The sequence below is a fragment of the Sciurus vulgaris genome (genome assembly GCF_902686455.1).
Source record: "Sciurus vulgaris genome assembly, chromosome: 1".
In the NCBI taxonomy this organism is placed as follows: domain Eukaryota; kingdom Metazoa; phylum Chordata; class Mammalia; order Rodentia; family Sciuridae; genus Sciurus; species Sciurus vulgaris.
Genome location: NC_136461.1, coordinates 195158154 through 195177262, shown reverse-complemented (window position 1 = coordinate 195177262; position 19109 = coordinate 195158154). Strand labels below are relative to the sequence as shown.

General features: G+C 43.1%; 1 protein-coding gene across 1 annotated transcript in view; it reads right to left on the bottom strand.

Annotated features, from left to right (window-relative positions):
* Positions 1 to 585: 585 nt before the first annotated feature.
* ZHX2 (zinc fingers and homeoboxes 2) overlaps positions 586 to 19109 on the bottom strand; it is a 162440-nt gene continuing 143916 nt past the window's right edge. The window contains exon 4 of the mRNA XM_079144187.1: positions 586 to 1848. The gene's annotated coding sequence lies outside the window, so the exon portion shown is untranslated. The remainder of the gene's footprint in view (positions 1849 to 19109) is intronic.

Genomic DNA, 19109 nt, shown 5'->3' with positions numbered 1-19109 from the left:
TCTTTAGATAAAATGGACCCAACTGGGTAAATTCCTGTAAAAAAAGCAACAGCTAGACCTGTGGTTCCCAAAGTGAGGTGTCTGGACCAGCAGCAGCAGCCTCCTTGGAGCCTTGTAAGCCACACACATTCTCAGTCCCCCATCACCAGCACCCCCAGACCTGATTCTGGTGCCTGCTTGACTCTGACGACGGGTCAACTCTGACCCTCTGGAGGAATGGTAGTCTTCCTGTTGCCAGTCACCAGCAGCCCAGGGAAGGGGACTTACCTTGGGTCACCCAACGGCCAGCTGGGGGTTGAAGGTCTTCTCATTCCCACTCCGCTGTTCTTCTCCACAGTATGTGAAGGGTCAATTTTCCTTGAGCCTGGAGAAGGGAGGCCTTAACTTCCTCCTCTCCATCAGAGATGTGATGAAGGGTCCAACCACAGCATCCTGCTTTTAAAATCTGACTTGTAAAGTCGGACCTCCCCAACATGGAAAACGAGAAATGTGGCCCCGAACAAATTTGGACTGGGAGGTGGCTGAGTTGAAACCCAGGCTGAGCTCTAGGGAGCAGGTAGAAATGAAGAATGAGGAACAGAGGAAAAGGTTATAAAAATGTTTAGTCTTTGCTTTATTGAGTTCCAACAAATGAGCAACAAGTTAGAAAAACTGGTTTTGATTCAAACTCCCTAGCATTTTATTTGTGCAGTGTACTCGAATGGGAAGGAGTGGGAAAGAAAAGGGATTGCAAACATAATTCATATTGCAACATTTACACCAGATATGTCTCTTGGTTTTCCTTTAAAAGTTAGGACTAACTTAAAAAAAAAAAAAGTGCACTCGGGTATCTAAAATTGGCCCAAAACAAATACACACACACACACACACACACACACACACACACACACACACAAACAAAAAAATCAATTCATGGTGAGGCTTCAAGCTGAAATCTTGTCAAACACCACACCAATAAAGGCAGTTGAGAAGAGAAATGAAAACCAAAGCTTCTCATCTGTGTACCATCTAGAGAGGAAGATCATTTTTGTTTTAATTTTATAAGTGTAATGGTGATGTTAACAATTATGGGAGCCCTTTCTGCTGGTATTTAAAAAGGTGCTTAAAGAGGACAGCCACCTGCTACCCAGTCTCCCAGTGCTGCAGAAGAGGCCAAGGGGTTGAGAAGTCAGACCCCCCTCTTGGCAGTTCAAAAGGCCTGCTTGTGGCTAAGGCGGGGACCCGCAAGGCAGCTGGGAAGAACTGGGAAGGGGTTTGATGTGGAAGATCTGATGTCTGAAGCCCACTCGGGGCTGAGACAGAGGCCCAACCTCAGTCCTTCCCATCAAGACATCTTCCAAATTTCAAACTACCATCATTTAAAGAGAAATTCTCCCTACCTAAAGTCCAGTAGATATAATGGCACTAATACTAATACTCCCTCCCCCAGTTAATAAAATAAAAACGGAGAAAGAGAAAAGGGAAAAGTAATGTGGTTAGCCCCCCTTCCTGGAAAAAGTCTGATAATGGAAGTGCTGGGAAAGGAAGTGGCCCTCCATTAAAAAGGTAACAAAGTTCCCACATTGTACAAATCAGTTCCAGTATAGCAAGAGGTGGGGACCAGGGCAGCGGAGCAAACTATGTACAGGGACCCATTGAAAACGCAGTGTAGGACTTTGGCACTATGAACAATTCCCACTGGCTCTCCGGGAGGTGCGTTGGTGGCTGGGGTTCCTGCACCCTCCAGGCACACGCGGGCTCAACAGTTCCACTTGGAGTCGCTGGCGAGGTGGCCCATGGCCCAGAAGTTCTCTTCATTCTTCAGACAGAGTGTCCCCTTTATCAGCACAGAGGTTCTGCCGCACTTCCCTAGAAGGATGACACATACCAGAGACAAGGCGTCAGGGAGGGGACTGCCATTTGTTGGGGTGGAAGGCAGCCCTCCTGGGGTGGGGAACTCCAGGGCTTGGAAGAGGGTCAGATGCCATTCAAGTTTGGGGCTAGTTTTAAGAAAGGAGTGAGTCCTGAGCACAGAGTGACTTTCTGGGGAATGTCTTCCGAGTCAGGCCTTTGAAAACTGAATGGCTTTCTGGGTAAGGGAAGGTGGTGGCCTGTGACTCTCTTCACTATCATGAGACCCTTTTACTACTCCTGGGGAGGCATGAGTCTCAGTGGCTTCTAAAAGGTCCTGGAATCACACAAACCTGAACTCAGGTCCTGATTTTCCCACTTAGTGGCTGTGGGGTTGTACCCGTGTGACTTAACCTCTCCAGGGCTTAGTTTTTGTAACACAGGGATGACAATAACATCTACCTCATCATCCCAAGATGATTCGATAAGTTGATATGTACAGCAGCCTTGGGAGGAGTGCCTGGCATATGGTAACAGTATTTTATATGCTTTTGTTAGATGGAGCCTTTTCCAAACAGGATAGGATATATAATGGTAATAATAAGATGCACTACGCAGGAGGAAAGGAAGATGGTGGAATAGGGAGGTGCTTCCCTGGCAGTGCTGTGGCATGAAACCAAGAAAAGCAGACAGGTAGCTTTTTAATAAGGTAGGTGAATGAACAAAACTTATGAGGGACTCTTTTGGGATTTAATACTGGAAGCTCAAAACAGATTGGGGACTCAAGAGATTGAATATAATAAAATGGTGAAGAAATTCCCAGTGCCACAACTGTGGCAGTGGTTGGAGGCACAAACCAGAACCATCCCTCTGTGAATGCAGTAAAACGATAAAGAAATTAAAGAAACTCTCATTCTTGGGGGAACTGAAGCATATCAGGGTATGGACAGTTAAGAGATCAGAGTCACTGCCTGACTAAACAGTAAGGTGTGCTCCTTGTATGGGGAAAAAAGCCACCATCTCTCCCAATGGCATGCAGAGGGCAGTGGAAGGAACCATTCTGTAGCTGTGGCATGGGGGTTGCAGCCAGGGGAGCTGATTTCTGGCAGACCTGAGTCTGGCTTGAAAAATAAGCTAGGGGAACCCACACTGCATGACAGAGAATGTGCCTAAATGACCAGGAGAAAATCAAGCTTGGAGAAAATCAAGGTTTACACACGGGACAACTGGTCGCAGAAACCCACCTGGCTTCCCCCTTTCCCTCTAATCCAGCTGCTTGTAGGACCAGCTGCGAGAGTGCCTGACCAAGAATTCTAAAGGACAGAGATGGAGAGATTGAGTTTGGAGACTGAATCAGAGACCAGGAATTGTGGGGTCCACAGGTGATGTAGTGGCTCCTATACCACACAAGTGGAACCCAAAGGATGTTCCTGGGGTGCAGTCTTCCAGTGTGGACTGGCAATTGCTGGACTCTAATGGTGCACTGATTTAAAATCTCCAGACCAATTGGCATTCAGTGAAGAGCCTGGAGCCCACCTAAGCTTACACCTGCCTCCAGGAGTTCCCCTTTTGGCATTACCTCTTTCACCCTAGCAACCCTACCCACCCTAGCTTCCCCCACCCTGAGGGTGAAGCAAGTGTCAAACTCCAGACAGCCCCACTTAAATGCTGAGAAAGGAAGCTGAGAAACTTTTGATCTCCAACAGAAACAATTGTTCAATTTTTCATTGAGCTCTTTTTTTTCTTTTTAATTTTTCTCTCACATTTCTACCATTTTTGAAATCAATTATTTTTCATGTATTAGTTCATTGAGGACTCAGATGTGTGGTTAGTATATTTAGATTTTGTTTTGTACTCTTTTATTTTTATTCTTTTCCTTTTCTTTTTTCTTTCTACTTTAAAAATTGCTTTTTAAAATAATTTTTCTCTCACTTATCTATTTCCCTTGATTCTCTTTTCTCCTGCTACCAGTTTACCTCTATTATTTCCTCCTTCACTCTTCCTTTAATTTTTTTACTCCTCTCTTCTCTCCTCCTTCCTCATAAACATCACACCCTATACCACTCCTATTCTCTCTTTGTCCACCATTGAAAATTGTAAACCCCTGGCAAACTTACTGTTTTTATTGTAGGCAATAACTGAGCATATCATTTCTGTTCATTGAGACAAAACTGTAGATGTTCTAGTAGGAGTTATTTGGTTTAATCTTGTGTATTATTTGCATTGTTTGCTGTTATTATTTGTCTCCTCCTTAATGGCATGGTACTGGAAACATTCAGGGACACTATAAGTCTATAGGGTAGAAACTACATAGTCTCAGATCTATACTACTAGATAGGCAGACACACAAACAACATGAAAAACAAGGGAAAAAATTACCCCAAACAATCCAAGATGCTCCAATAATAGAATCCGTTAATGCCACAGTGGAAGAAATGTCAGAGAAGGATCTTAGAATGTACATAGTTAAACTGAGTCATAAAGTAAAGGACTATTTAGGGAATGAAATCAGAGAGAAAATTCAGGAGATGACAGATCACTTCAACAAAGAGAGATTCTGAAAAGAAATTAAGCAGAAATCTCTGAAATGAAGGAATCAATAAACCAATTCAAAGTTCAATAGAAAGCATCACCAACAGACTAGACCACTTGGAGGTCAGAGTTTCAGACAATGCAGACAAAATATATAGTCTTGTAAATAAAGTTGGTCATGAAGAAAAGCTGTGAAGAGACCATGAACAGAACTTCCAAGAAATATGGGATTACATGAAAAGACCAAAGTTAAGATTTATGGGGATAGATGAAGATGCAGAGATAAAAACCAAAGGAATGCACAATCTTTTCAATGAAATAATATCAGAAAATTTCCCAAACCTAAAGAATGAAATGGAAAATCAAATACAGGTGGCTTACAGGACCCCAAATATACAAAATTACAGTAGACCCACATCAAGCCACATTATTATGAAAATGCCTAACATACAGAATAAGGATGGAATTTTAAAGGCTGCCAGAGAAAACTGTCAGATTACATTTAGAGGGAAACCAATATGGATCTCAGTTGATTTCTCAACCCAGACCCTCAAAGCTAGAAGGTCCTGGAATAACATATACCAAGCTCTGAAAGAAAATGGTTGCCAACCAAGAATACTATACCCAGCAAAATCAAGCTTCCGATATGAAGATGAAATAAAAACATTCCATGATGAACAAAAGTTAAAAGAATTCACAACTAGAAACCCTGCACTACAGAACATTCTCAGCAAAATATTCCATGAAGATGAAATGAAAAATAACAGTGAAAACCAGCAAAGGGAGGAACCACCCTAACGGGAGAGTCAATCAAAGGAGAAACTAACTCAAATTAAAAACCAGAAATAAACCAAAATGACTAGGAATACAAATCATATCTCAATAACAACTTTGAATGTAAATGGCCTAAACTCATCAATCAAAAGATATAGACTGGCAGACTGAATTTAAAAAACAAGACCCAACAATACGCCATCTCTAAGAGACTCACCTTGTAGGAAAAGACATTCACAGATTGAAGGTGAAAGGATGGGAAAAAACATATCACTCACATGGACCTCATAAACAAGCAGGGGTTTCTATCCTCATATCAGATAAAGTGGACTTCAAGTCAAAGTTAATCAGAAGGGACAAAGAAGGACATTTCATACTGCTTAAAGGAATTATACATCAACAAGACATAACAAGAGTAAATATTTATGCTCTATACAATGGAGAATCTATGTACATCAAACAAACCCTTTTCAATGTTAAGAATACAATAGACCACAACACAATAATACATCTCTCTCATCACTGGATAGATCCTTCAAACAAAAACTAAACAAATAAACTATAGAACTAAATAATATAATCAATAATTTAGACTTAACAGACATAGACAGAGTATTTCATCCATCAGTGATTGAATATACTTTCTTCCCAGGAGCACAGAAATCCTTCTCTAAAATAGACCATACCTTATGCTACAAAGCAACTCTTAACAAATAAAAAAAAAATAGAGATAATACCCTGCATTTGATCAAATCATAATGAAGTGAAATTAAAAATCAATGATAAAATAAAAAATAGAATCTACTCTAATCCCTGGAGACTAAATAATATGCTACTGAATGACCAATGGATAGCTGAATAAATTAGAGGTGAAATAAAAAACTCTTAAGACATTAATGAAAATAGCAACACAACATATCAAAATCTCTGGGACACTATGAAGGGGGTTCTAAGAGGAAAGTTCATTGCATTGAGCTCACTCATTAAAAGAATAGAAAATAGCCAAATAAATAACCTAACATTACATCTCAAAGTCCTAGAAAAAGATAAATCAAAACCAAAAGCATTAGAAGTCAGAAAATAATTAAAATCAGAGCTGAAATCAATGAAATTGAAACAAAAGCAACAATTCAAAAAATTGACAAAACAAAAAGTTGATTCTTTGGAAAAATGAATAAAATTGGTAAACCCTTAGCCATGCTAACGAAGGGAAAGAGAAAACTCAAATTACAAAAATTCATGATAAAAAAGGAAACATCATGATGGATATTATTGAAATACAGACAATAATCAGAAATTATTTTGAAAATTTATACTCAAATAAAATAGAAAATCATGAAGACATCAACACATTTCTAGAGACATATGATCTACCCAAACTTAATCAGGAGGACACACACAATTTAAACAGAACAATTTCAAGCCATTAAATAGAAAATACCATCAAAAGCCTACCAACTAAGAAAAGCCCAGGACCAGATGGATTCTCAACTGAGTTCTACAAGACCTTCAAAGAAGAATTAACACCAGTAATTTTTATTCCATGAAATAGAAAATGAAGGAACCCTTCCAAATTCATTCTATGAAGCTAGTATCATCCTGATACCAAAACCAGACAAAGACACATCAAGGAAATAAAACTTCAGATCTATATCCCTGATGAACATAGATGCAAAAATTCTCAATAAAATTCTGGCAAGTCACATAAAAAAATGTATTAAAAAGATAGTGCACTACGATCAAGTGGGGTACATCCCAGCGATGCAAGGTCGGTTTGACATACAGAATCAATAAAAGTAATTCATCACATCAATAGATTTAAAGACAAGAATCATATGACCATCTCAATAGAAGCAGAACAAGCATTTGACAAAATATAGCACCCCTTCATGTTCAAAACACCTGAAAAACTATGGATGGTAGGAACATACCTCAGCATTCTAAAACCTATATATGCTAAACCCAAGGCCAACATCATTCTAAATGGAGAAAAGTTGAAAGCATTCCCCCTAAAAATTTGAATAAGACAAGGATGTCCTCTTTCACCACTTTTATTCAACATTGTCCTTGAAACTCTAGCCAGAGCATTTAGACGGAAGAAATTAAAAGGATACAAATAGGAAAAGAAGAACTCAAACTATCTCTATTTGCCAATGACAAGATTCTATATTTAGAAGTCCCCAAAAATTCTACCAGAAAACTTCTAGAACTCATAAATGAATTCATCAAAGAAGCAGGATATAAAATTAACACCCATAAATCAGTTGTGTTTCTATACATCAGTGATGAATCTACTGAAAGAGAAATTAGGAAAACTACCCTATCCACAGTAGCCTGAAAAAAGAACTATTTGGGAATCAATCTAACAAAAGAGGTGAAAGATCTTTACAATGAAAACCACAGTACATTAAAGAAAGAAATTGAAGAAGAACTTAGAAGATGGAAAGATCTTCCATTCTCTTGGATAGGCAGAATTAACATTGTCAAAATGGCTATACTACCAAAAGTGCTATATAGATTTAATGCGATTCCCATTAAAATCCCAATAACATTCTTCATAGAAATATAAAAAGTGGTCATGAAATTAATTTGGAAAAGTAAGAGACCCAGAGTAGCCAAAGGAATCCTTAGCAAGAAAAGTGAAGCAGGAGGTATCACAATACCAGACCTTAAATTATACTACAGAGCTACAAAAATGGCATGTTATTGGCACTAAAACAGATGTGAAGACCAATGGTACAGAATAGAAGACATAGAGACAAACCCACATAAATATAGATATCTCATACTAGACAAAGGTGGCAAAAACACATTAGAGAAATGATAGCCTATTCAACAAATGGTGCTGGGAAAACTGGAAATCCATATATAGCAAAATGAAATTAGATCCCTGTCTCTCACCCTGCACAAAACTCAAAGTGGATTTAGGACTTAGGCATTAGAACAAAGTCCTTGAGCATAATAGAAGAAAAAGTAGGCCCAAGTCTGTACCATGTTGGTTTAGGAACTGATTTCCTTAACAAGACTCCTAAAGCACAAGAAGTAAAATCAAGAATCAGCAAATGGGATGGAATAAAACTAAAAAGCTCCTTCACAGCAAAGGGAACAATCAAGAACATGAAGAGAGAACTTACAGAATGGGAGAAAATCTTTGCCACCTGCACCTCATACAGCATTAATCTCCAGGATGATTAAAAACTCAAAAAACTTCACCAAAACACCAAATAACCTAATCAATAAATGGACTAAGGAACTGAACAGACACTTCATAGAAGAAATACAATCAGTTGACAAATATATGAAAAACTATGCAACATCTCTAGCAATTAGAGAAATGCAAATTAAAACTACATTGAGATGTCATCTCATGCCAGTCAGAATGGCAATGATCAAGGATACAAGCAACAATAAATGTTGGTGAGGATGTGGGGCAAAAGGTACACTCATACATTGCCGGTGGGATTACAGATTGGTAAAACCACTCTGGAAAGCAGTATGGAGATTCCTCAGAAAACTTGGAATGGAACCACCATTTGACCCAGATATGTCACTCCTCAGTTTATACCCAAAGGACTTAAAATTAGCATACTACAGTGACACAGTCACACCAATATGTACAGCAGCTCAATTCACAATAGCTAAACTATGGAACTAACCTAGGTGCCCTTCAAAAGATGAATGGATAAAGGAAATGTGGCATATGTTCACAATGGAATATTACTCATCTTTAAAGAAAAATGAAATTATTTGCATTTGCTGGTAAGTGGGTGGAGTTGGAGAATATCATGCTAAGTGAAATAAGCCAATCCCATAAAACCAAAGGCTGAATATTTTCTCTGATATGTGGATGCTAACTCACAATGGGGGCAGGTAGGGAAGAATAGAAGTACTATGGATTAGGCAAAGGGGAATGAAGGGAAGGGTCAGGGAATGGCAATAGGAAAGACAGTAGAATGAACCGGACATTACTATCCAATGTGCATATATGATTACACAATCAATGTAATTCTACACCATGTACAACCCAAAGAATGAGAAGTTATACTCCATATATGTATAATATGTCAAAAATTCTACTATCATGTATAACTAATAAGAACAAATAAAAAATAAAAAAGATGCACTACAACTACATAAAGTATATTTTTATTTAATGCTTATATCAACCCTAAGAAGTATGGATATTACTCCCATTTTACAGGTGAGGAATTTGAACACAGAGAGAATAGTAAGTTACCCAAGATCACACTATTTGTAAGTAGAGGTGGGATAAAACCCAGGTAAGCTCTAGATCCTGTGCTCTTAACAAATGGTACTTATTAGAAGTCAGTAAGGAGAAAGTTTAATTCTTATATTACTTCTAAGTCATGAAAGTAGTCCAAGGACCTTCCTCTGAGTTGAATGTGTCCCTCCAAAAGCATATAAAACATAATTGAAGCCCTAATTCTCAGTACTCAGAGTGTAACTACCTGGAAATACCTTCACAAAAGTAATTGAGTTATGAGGTCATCAGGGTCGACCCTCATCTAACAGGACTAGTGTTCTTATATAGAGGGGAAATGTGGACCCAGAGACAGACAAAGGAAGGACCCACACAGGGGAGAAGGCCATGAGAAGACAGGCGGAGATCAGGATGATGTGTACACAAGCCAAGGCAGGCCAGGGACTGCCAGCAGCCGCCAGCAGCCAGGAGAGGCCTGGATCAGACACCCTGGGTGCCCTTGCCCCCAGAAAGAGCCTGCCAATCTCCAGAACTGTGAGAGAACGCGTTTCTACTATTTAAACCACCTGGATTGTGCTACGTTATGGAGTTCTAGGATACTAAGTCACATCTCCATTTTTACTTCTGTTCGCTCCCAGCATCCAGAGATTCTAGAAAAGGAATCCAAAGAAGCTCAGCTGTGAAGAATGCAGCCAGCATTCCAGGACAGGCTAGAGGTATGTCAGATCTGGGGATCCCTGAAGCCACGACTTTTCCCTTGCCTCCCTTCTGGTAAGGCCATGTTACTGCTTGGGCACTCTCTGACTGAGAGGTGATTTTTGTAGAGGGGACCAAGAGCAAGAAGAGCAAACTTCTTAGTCAAAGGTATCAGCAAGTCACCCATAACGTCCTTCATTCTGAATGTTAAGCACACCCATGTCCCCTCAACAACCCTGTGAGTAAGGCTGAACTGTTATTAAGAAACCAACTTGTAAAAGAAAAGTCTGTGGATGAAATCAGATTCCAGGGATGTCCTTGGGATCTGGTATGACCTGCAAGGAATCTAGCCAAAGTCACCCATCACCATCCTTAATGGTGATGTTGCCACATCACTCATTGCATAAGTGGAATGGAAGCCGGGGGAGCAAAGGTGATTGCCCTGGGCCACAGGACCTCAGCGGAACAGTCAGAACCAAGAACAAGCATGGCGGTAGCAAGAGTGACTGTAGCTAATGTTTCTCTCACAGTTAACACGAGCCAGGCCCAAGGCTAAGTGATAACACAATCATCTCTTTTTATTCCTTCCAGTGCCCTGGCAGGATGGCCACTGTGAGGCCCACTCTACAGCGAAGAAACTGAGGCTCAGAGAGATTCAATGCCACGCTTCCCATTAGGCCAGCCCAACTGCAGAGCCGCCTGGCTCTTAATCATACCTCTCCAGACCTGATGCGGGTCCAGGTCATGCAGTCTGCATGCATGGAGCCACCTGGCTGAGGAAAGATCGCGTCTGCTTCAGAGGTGGGGGGCTGGGGCACACAGTGAGGACCACATGCCTTATTGTGCATCTGGGCAGAGCCGCGTGTGCCCTGTGGATGGGCACAGGACCACAGCCAGGTTCCTCCTGTGCACCAAGGAACAGGGTTTTCCCAGCAAATGGCTTTGCTCCCTCTGGCAGGGAGGCTGCCGCTGGTGGGATGTCTACTTGGATAGTTCTCAGACCCCAGGAAACGAGGCCCAGGGTGGAAGTACAGGCAGCCACCGATCTTATTTCTCCTGGTCTGGCAGAAGAGTCCAGACTGGCGCAAGACTGTGTGCAGAATGGAGAGAGCTCTGGAGTTGAGACAGCTGGGAACCAGGATCTGCCTCTTCTCAGCTGGGTGCTGAGGTTGGTTCCTTAACCCCCCTGAGCCCCACTTCTGTTGTACAGAACTGATGGGGGAGGTTACACATGAGGGATGCAAAACAGAGATGATAGGGGTTCAAGAAATATTGCTTTATTTTTCTGGAGGAAGGCTAGATGTAAAATTAGAGCTTTATATGTAAGGGAACTTCCTTGTTTATGCATGTGAGTATACACATTTTCTCTCTCTTATAATGACAAGAAACTCTCTTTTCTTTCTTTTATTTTGGTACCAGGTATCAAACACAGGGGTGCTTTATCACTGAGCTACACCCCCAGACCTTTATATTTTTTATTTAAAGACAGGGTCTCACTAAGTTGCTTAGGGCCTCACTAAGTTGCTGAGGCTGGCTTGCACTGTGGTCCTCCTGCCTCAGCCTCCTGAACTGCTGGGATTACAGGTAGGCGCCACTGCGCCCGGCACAACTGTGTCTCTTTAAGTGCATGGCCCAAACTCTTACTTTCTAGGCAAAGCTCTATATGAAAGAGGCTCTCCATTGGGCAAGGTGTTTTCCTGATTCCTTGTGTAATTTCTTATGGATGAAAACATGCGTGATCCTGCAATTACATATATTAATTTTAGAAAGATGCTAGCTGGGCACAGAGGCCACTCCTGTAATCCCAGCCACTTCGGAGGTTGAAGCAGCAGGATCTCAAGCTGGAGGTCAGACTGAGCAGCTTAGCAAGACCCTGTCTCAAAACGTAGAAAGGGCTGAGGATGTAGCTGGTGGTAGAGCACCTGCCCAGCACATGGCGGGCTCTGGGTTGGTCCCTAGCGCGAATGAGGCTTTAAAACAAAAGAACTGGTTGCAGGCGGAAAGGGCGACACAGAAAAAGGGAGACAGAAGGGAGATAAGGCTGTTTTTTTTTTTTTTTTTCCTCTCTGCAGAGATCCCAGGGACATTCTCATCCTCAGAACACCTGGACTTCTCACCTTTCCCAGGTGTGTGGCGCTGGGCAGGGCTTACTCTACAGGAGCTGGTGGCTCTCTCCAGGGAAGGCTAGGGAGATGCTTGGGAGCCTAGGGACCCTGCCCCCTCCAGGGGCATCTGCTCATGGCCCAAGCCCAATGGGCTGAAGTGTGGGGAGCTCAGTGACTGGGACAATGCCCGGGGCTGGTGTCACTCGCGGCCCCATGGGGCTCACATTGGAGGAAGCAGCACAGACAAAATGACCTCTGACCCCTGCATACTGGAGTTCACATTGGAAGAAGCAGCACAGATAAAATGACCTCTGACCCCTGCATTCTCTTGCACAAGCAAACAACCTTTCTTGAATGTGTTTGCGTCTCAGACTCCTGAGCAGATAGATGCCCTGGCACAGCTGGTTGAGGCCATTGTCCCACACTGCAGGGTGACATTTTGTGTCACTCTGGTTATTCCCTTTGCTGCCTTTACCAGTGGCCTGGGAAAAAGCCCAGGCCCCCCAGAATCCTGCTCTGGCCCTGCTGGGGACACTCTCCCCTGGTTCTGCTCCACCATTGTGGATTCACCTGCTCGCAGCCAAGCTTCTATCTCCTGGATGTTGGCGCACGTGTGGTCCTCCCCTGGGGACACAGCGGAGGTGACCCCTTCCCCTCAGGCAGCAGGCCTGGCTACGGCACTTTCCCAGGAAGGCCTTTCTCCTGGAGGCTGTCCGAGCTGCCAGACGTTCCTGCACGGGGCTTCTCAGGCCCGTCACCTGCTGACTTCAGATTGCCCGGGTGACTGATCGTACATGGATGTGGGGCTGTGAGGACGTGGACCGTGCCCATTGTGTTCACTGCTGGCCCCTGCTGCCCCTTCCTGCAGTGCCTAGTCTGCACAGGATTCTCAATAAACCTAAATCAAGGAACAATGGGAAGCCAGCCTGGTGCTGTCGGCGTGGTGGCAGCTACATGGGTTGAGGACAAAATCCCCTTTTCAGGGCTTTGTTGTTCCGTTACAGAATATCACCGTGCTTTGACAGCATGTCTCTGGCTCATTCCCTTGGGCTGCTCCGCGGGGGGTCTTATCTCCCGATCGACAGATTCTCCCAGCAGTGGACTCACACCCTGATGGGTCACCTCATCCCACAGCACCGAATCTCAGCTTTGGAGAAAACTGCAAGGCCACTGGGCTCATTTCCACATGGGTCCTATTGGGACATTCCTGTAACAGGGACGTCCAGGTTGCCGCCCTACGAACACTGCCCAGGACAGGGAACCCCGACCTCCACACCTGCCTTGGGGGTGATCGGGCTCACGGACAGCACTAGTTCTTCAGCAAAACCTTCCCTAGCGTTTTATGCATTGGGGGGAAATTAGAATTTTTTTCATCTCTATTTTTATTTAATTTTCTCTGGAAGTTTTCCCCGAAGGCCCTGGGGCTTTGGGAGTGAGTGACAGTGCATTCCATGAGAGAAAAGCAAACACTGAGATGCTGAGACGGTGACTATCCTTTCTTTTCTTTAAACCAGCCCACTCCTTTTTCATAGTAATAATTGACAACTGGCGACGTCGCAAGGCTGAATCTGAAGTCTCATGCTGTCTGTAGCAGCTCCTGTACAGTTTTCCACTTACTGCTTGTCTTGTTCCCTGTGATGTCCCCGAGGAGGGGCTCAGCAGAGTTTGAGGAGGGGACAAAAGGCAAGATGGCTTCCAAAGTGTTCTGGGCTGGTTCCACGTGTCAGGCGCCATTTTCTCTCAAGACCCAGCCCCGCTTCTCCATCCAGCTTCCTTTGAGCAACATCACACTGCACACTGACACCCTGGGGACAGTGGTGGCATGCTGAGATCCTCACCCTGAGGAAGTAGCGCCCAGGCTTGGGTTAAAATGGATGTTTTAAGTATTGTGCCAGAAATCCTGACCTGGGGGTGCAGCCTGGGGCCCTGGAACCAGGACTTTTATCGGTCACCTAGAGAGTCTCCCATAGTTATCTGGAGAGCTTGTTTACTGAGTGCCTGTTGCCTGTTAACCATTCATTACATTGTCATCTGGCTTCTGTTTTTGTTGGGAAGAAACCTTCTTGCAGTTTTTTTTTTTTTTTTTTAAATTGCATTTAATAGTAGTTTCTCTAGAGGTAATTTTCTCTCTCTTATTTTTTTGGGTGGTGCTAGTGTTTGTGAGGCAAGCACTCTACTAACTGAGCTGTACCCCCAGCTCGTAATTTTCTCTCTGGTTCCGCTTCTCCCCTTTGGCTGTACTTTACCAAGTTATAACTGGTATGCAAAAAACTGCACATAATTAACGTATACAGTTTGGCCATGGTTTGGACATGAGGTGTCCCCCCAAGGCTCATGTGTGAGACAATGCAAGAAGGTTTTGAGGAGAAATGACTGGGTTTTGAAAGTCTTAATCCAGGTGGTGAATTAATCCCCTGATGGGGATTAACTGAGTGGTAACTGAGGGCCCGTAGGGTGTGGTTGGAGGAGGTGGGAATTGGGGGCGTGCCTTTGGGGTACACATTTGGTGAGCTGAGCTTAGTCTCTCTCTTTCTGCCTTCTGATCATCATGTGAGCTGCTTCCCTCTGCCACACTCTTCCGCCATGGTGTCCTGCCTCACCTTGAACCCTGAGGAGTGGATTCTATTGTCCAAGGACCAAGACCTCTGAAACCATGAGCTCTCAGATGAACTTCTCCTCCTCTAAAATTGCTCTTGCCGGGTCTTTTAGCGACAGCAGCAAAAAAGGCTGACTAAAACAAGTGAGTATGGACATGTATACACATGTTCTCACAATCTTGTAGTGAATACAGCTGGCATCTCTCAAAGTTTCCTTCTATATCCTCTTTTTTGGTGGTGTGATAATAGTTAATCTGAATTGTCAACTTGATTGGATTAAGAGATACCTAAGGCTAAGAGACTTCTGGGTGGGTCAGTGATAGTGTTTCTAGGAATGATTGGCATGTGGGACAGCAAATGGAGGGGAGACCCGCCCAAGTGTGAACAGCACAGTCCAATAGGTCCAGGGCCTGGAAGAACAAAGAGGCAAAAGAACAAGGAAGCATCAGCACCTGGAGCAGGTGCTCATCTCCTGAGGACACCAGACCCCAGCTCCTTCACTCTTCCGAAGCAGACTCTGACAAGAGACCCTCAGGGGTTTCCAGGCCTTCTATCCTGGACTGGGGCTGCCTCATTGATCCCTCTTGTTCTGAGGCTCCAGCTTCTTGGACTGTGCAGCTACTGGTTCCTCCAGTTCTCTAGCCTTCAGACGGCCACTGTGGACTATCCTGCTTCTGGCTGTGTAAGCCAATCTAATAAATCCCCCCCTTTTTCAACTTTTTAAAAAAATTTATTTTTATTGTAAACAAATGGGATACATGTTGTTTCTGTTTGTACATGAAGTAAAGGCATACCATTTGTGTAATCATACATTTACATAGGGTAATGGTGTTTGATTCGTTCTGTTATTTTTTCCTTCCCCCCACCCCTCCCACCCCTCTTTTCCCTCTATACAGTCCCTCCTTCCTCTATTCTTGCCCCCTCCCACCCCCCACTATATGTCATCATCCGCTTATCAGCGAGATCATTCGTCCTTTTGTTTTTTGAGATTGGCTTATCTCACTTACCATAATATTCTCCAATTTCATCCATTTGCCTGCAAATGCCATAATTTTATTATTCTTCATGGCTGAGTAATATTCCATTGTATATGTATACCACAGTTTCTTTATCCAGTCATCAATTGAAGGACATCTAGGTTGGTTCCACAATCTGGCTACTGTGAATTGAGCAACTATGAACATTGATGTGGCTGTATCTCTGTAGTATGCTGATTTTAAGTCCTTTGGGTATAGGCCAAGGAGTGGGATAGCTGGGTCAAATGGTGGTTCCATTCCAAGCTTTCAGAGGAATCTCCACACTGCTTTCCAGAGTGGCTGCACTAATTTGCAACCCCACCAGCAATGTATGAGTGTACCTTTTTCCCCACATCCTCACCAACACCTGTTGTTGCTTGTGTTCTTGTTAATCGTCATTCTAATTGGGGTGAGATGGAATCTTAGGGTGGTTTTGATTTGCACTTCTTTTATTACTAGAGATGTTGAACATTTTTTCATATATCTGTTGATTGCTTGTAGATCTTCTTCTGTGAAGTGTCTGTTCATTTCCTTAGCCCATTTGTTGATTGGATTATTTGTATTCTTGGTGTAGAGTTTTTTGAGTTCTTTATATATTCTGGAAATTAGTGCTCTATCTGAAGTATGAGTGGCAAAGATTTTCTCCCACTCTGTAGGCTCTCTCTTCGCATTGCTGATAGTTTTCTTTGCTGAGAGAAAGCTTTTTAGTTTGAATCTATCCCAGTTATTGATTCTTGCTTTTATTTCTTGTGCTATGGGAGTCCTGTTAAGGAAGTCTGATCCTAAGCCGACATGTTGAAGATTTGGGCCTACTTTTTCTTCTATAAGATGAAAGGTCTCTGGTCAGATTCCAAGGTCCTTGATCCATTTTGAGTTGATTTTTGTGCAGGGTGAGAGATAGGGGTTTAGTTTCATACAGCTGCATATGGAATAAATCCTTTTTATAATCATACCTACTTATATGTCCTGTTGGTTCTGTTCCTCTAGAGAACCCTGACTAACACACGTGATAAGAACAGTTACTGTGAGATCTACCCTATTAACACTATGTTAAGTTCCTGCTGCTCGATAGCCACAGATACCCTGTAATGCCGCGGGCCTCTGGAATTTACTCTTCTTGCCTAACTACAACAGCCATAGGATGACGCCCCACGTCCCCTGCCTCCTGGCAAATGCCATTCTATTGTCCATTGCTATACCTCTCCATAATATTTCTGAGTCAAACTTTCATTTCTTTTATTGAATGGAATAATAAGAATTGAGAAAGAGAAATTATGTGGGCAACTTTTCAGGAGATGAGAAAACTCTGTACTATCCCAAATCACCCTGCAGTGGGGTAGGGAGCTTCTGGGTAAGAGAAATTGCTGAGACTTACAGTCTCCCCCAGTTTGATTGTGAGAAGTCTCCATGACAGCAGGCATCAGAGGGTTGTCCAGCAGAGTTCAACAGAGTTTGAGCCAAAGAAATTGTAACTTAGACCTGTTAAGCAGATTCCTGAAGGGAGTCGGGTTTGAATCCCAGCTTCACCACTTTCTACCTTGATGATCTTGGATAGTTACCTTTCTCTGTCTCCTTCTCATTAGCAATAAATGAGGAAACTAACACTGACTGCAGAAGGTCAATGCAGAAGGTCATTGTGAGGCTAAGTTGAGTGAGCATGTGTAAGGGGCTTGGGCAATACCTGGTAAAGGTTATCCCTGTTGCTGTCCCAGGCCCCCACCTCACCCCTGAGAGGCAACTGACACTCAATGGCATGCACTCACACAGGTAGGGCCCAACAGAAAAAGTCAGCTTGAAAGGCAGGAAGTAGGTAACCAGTTCCTCATGTGGAGAGACGGGAGCGAGTTTAGGTGCAGCATCTAGTGAGCAGGGGCTGTTTTCATGCTGCAACTCTAGGCTTTCAGATCCACTGGAGAACTCAGTTGAAATCATTCCTTGATCTATGGGCTACAGAATGAGTTGTGTTAGTAACTTTAAAGCAACATTAATATTGTTCATCTCCACCTGAGCTCCAGGTGACCAGGTACCTTGTTAATGAGCAATATCTTGAAAAAAATTTTTTTTTTGAGAATTAGGTTTCAATAGTTGGCTTCAAATATTCATAAACCACACTATAAACAGAAGTGCTGTCACTCAGGCTTGCTGTCTATTTACAGAACGCAGGTGGAGTGGGTTTCTTAAGGGGCCTAGGATTTTCAGAATGGCAAATGAGCTGTGGCTTCAATATAAAGTCACCAGGTGCGCTCGTTCCTAACAAGAAAGCCGACCTGTCCTTTGAGGCTTTGGAAGCAGACATTGACTTCTCCTCTTTAGCTGTGAGAGTCCTAGATGGCATCTTCTTCCAGCTGAAGGCTGCTGCTTCTTCATGGGAAATCTGTAGTTTAGCGTGGTCACCTTCATTGACCGTCTTGGCTGGGTGCTGGCTGCTGCTCCGCCAGCCCTCACTGCTTCACCTCATACTTTGTTACAGAGATGCTTCTTAAACCTCACTTCCAACGTTCGGTTTGCAGCTTCCTTACCTCTTGGCCTTCGCAGAATTGAACAGAACTGAGTCTTCCTCTGGATTAGGATTTGGCTTAAGGGAATATTGTGGCTGGTTTGGTCTTCTATGCAGACCACTAAAATTTTCTCTCTCAGTAGTAAGGTGGTTTTGCTTTCTTCCCATCCATGTGTTCAGTGGAGCAGCACTTTCAATTTCCTTCCAGAACATTCCATTGAATTCTCAGCTTGGCTGTTTGGTGTAAGAGGTCTGGTTTTCAGTCTGTGCTGGTTTCTGAATCTAGTGCCTTCCCCACTAAGATTCATCATTTCTAGCGTTTGATTTAAAGTTAGGTGCTACTCTTCCTTTCATCTGAACCCTTACAGTCCTTTGTAGAGTTATTAATGGGCCTAATTTCAAGTGTCTCAGGGCAGGGGAAGGCCTGAGGACAGGGAGAGAGATGGGGGAGGGGCTGGTTGGTGGAGCAATCAGAACACACATTTGAAGATTAAGTTTGCCATCTTCTTTGTGTGTGACCCCAAATCATAATGACATATCAAAGATTACCGATCATAGGTCATTGTAACAAATACAATAATGAAAACGTCTGAAAGATCGAAAGAATTGACAAAATGTAACAAAGATATTGTAGTGGTTAATTTGAATTGTCAACTTGATTAGATTAAGAGATGCCAATGTTTAAGAGGCTTCTGGGTGTGTCAGTGAGGGTGTGTCTAGGAATGTGGGATAGTGAACTGAAGGGGATCCCCTCCGAAAGTGTGGACAGTACCGCCCAATAGGATGGTGGCTTGGATGGAATAAAAGCTGGAAGAACAAGGAAGCAACAGCAGATGTAAG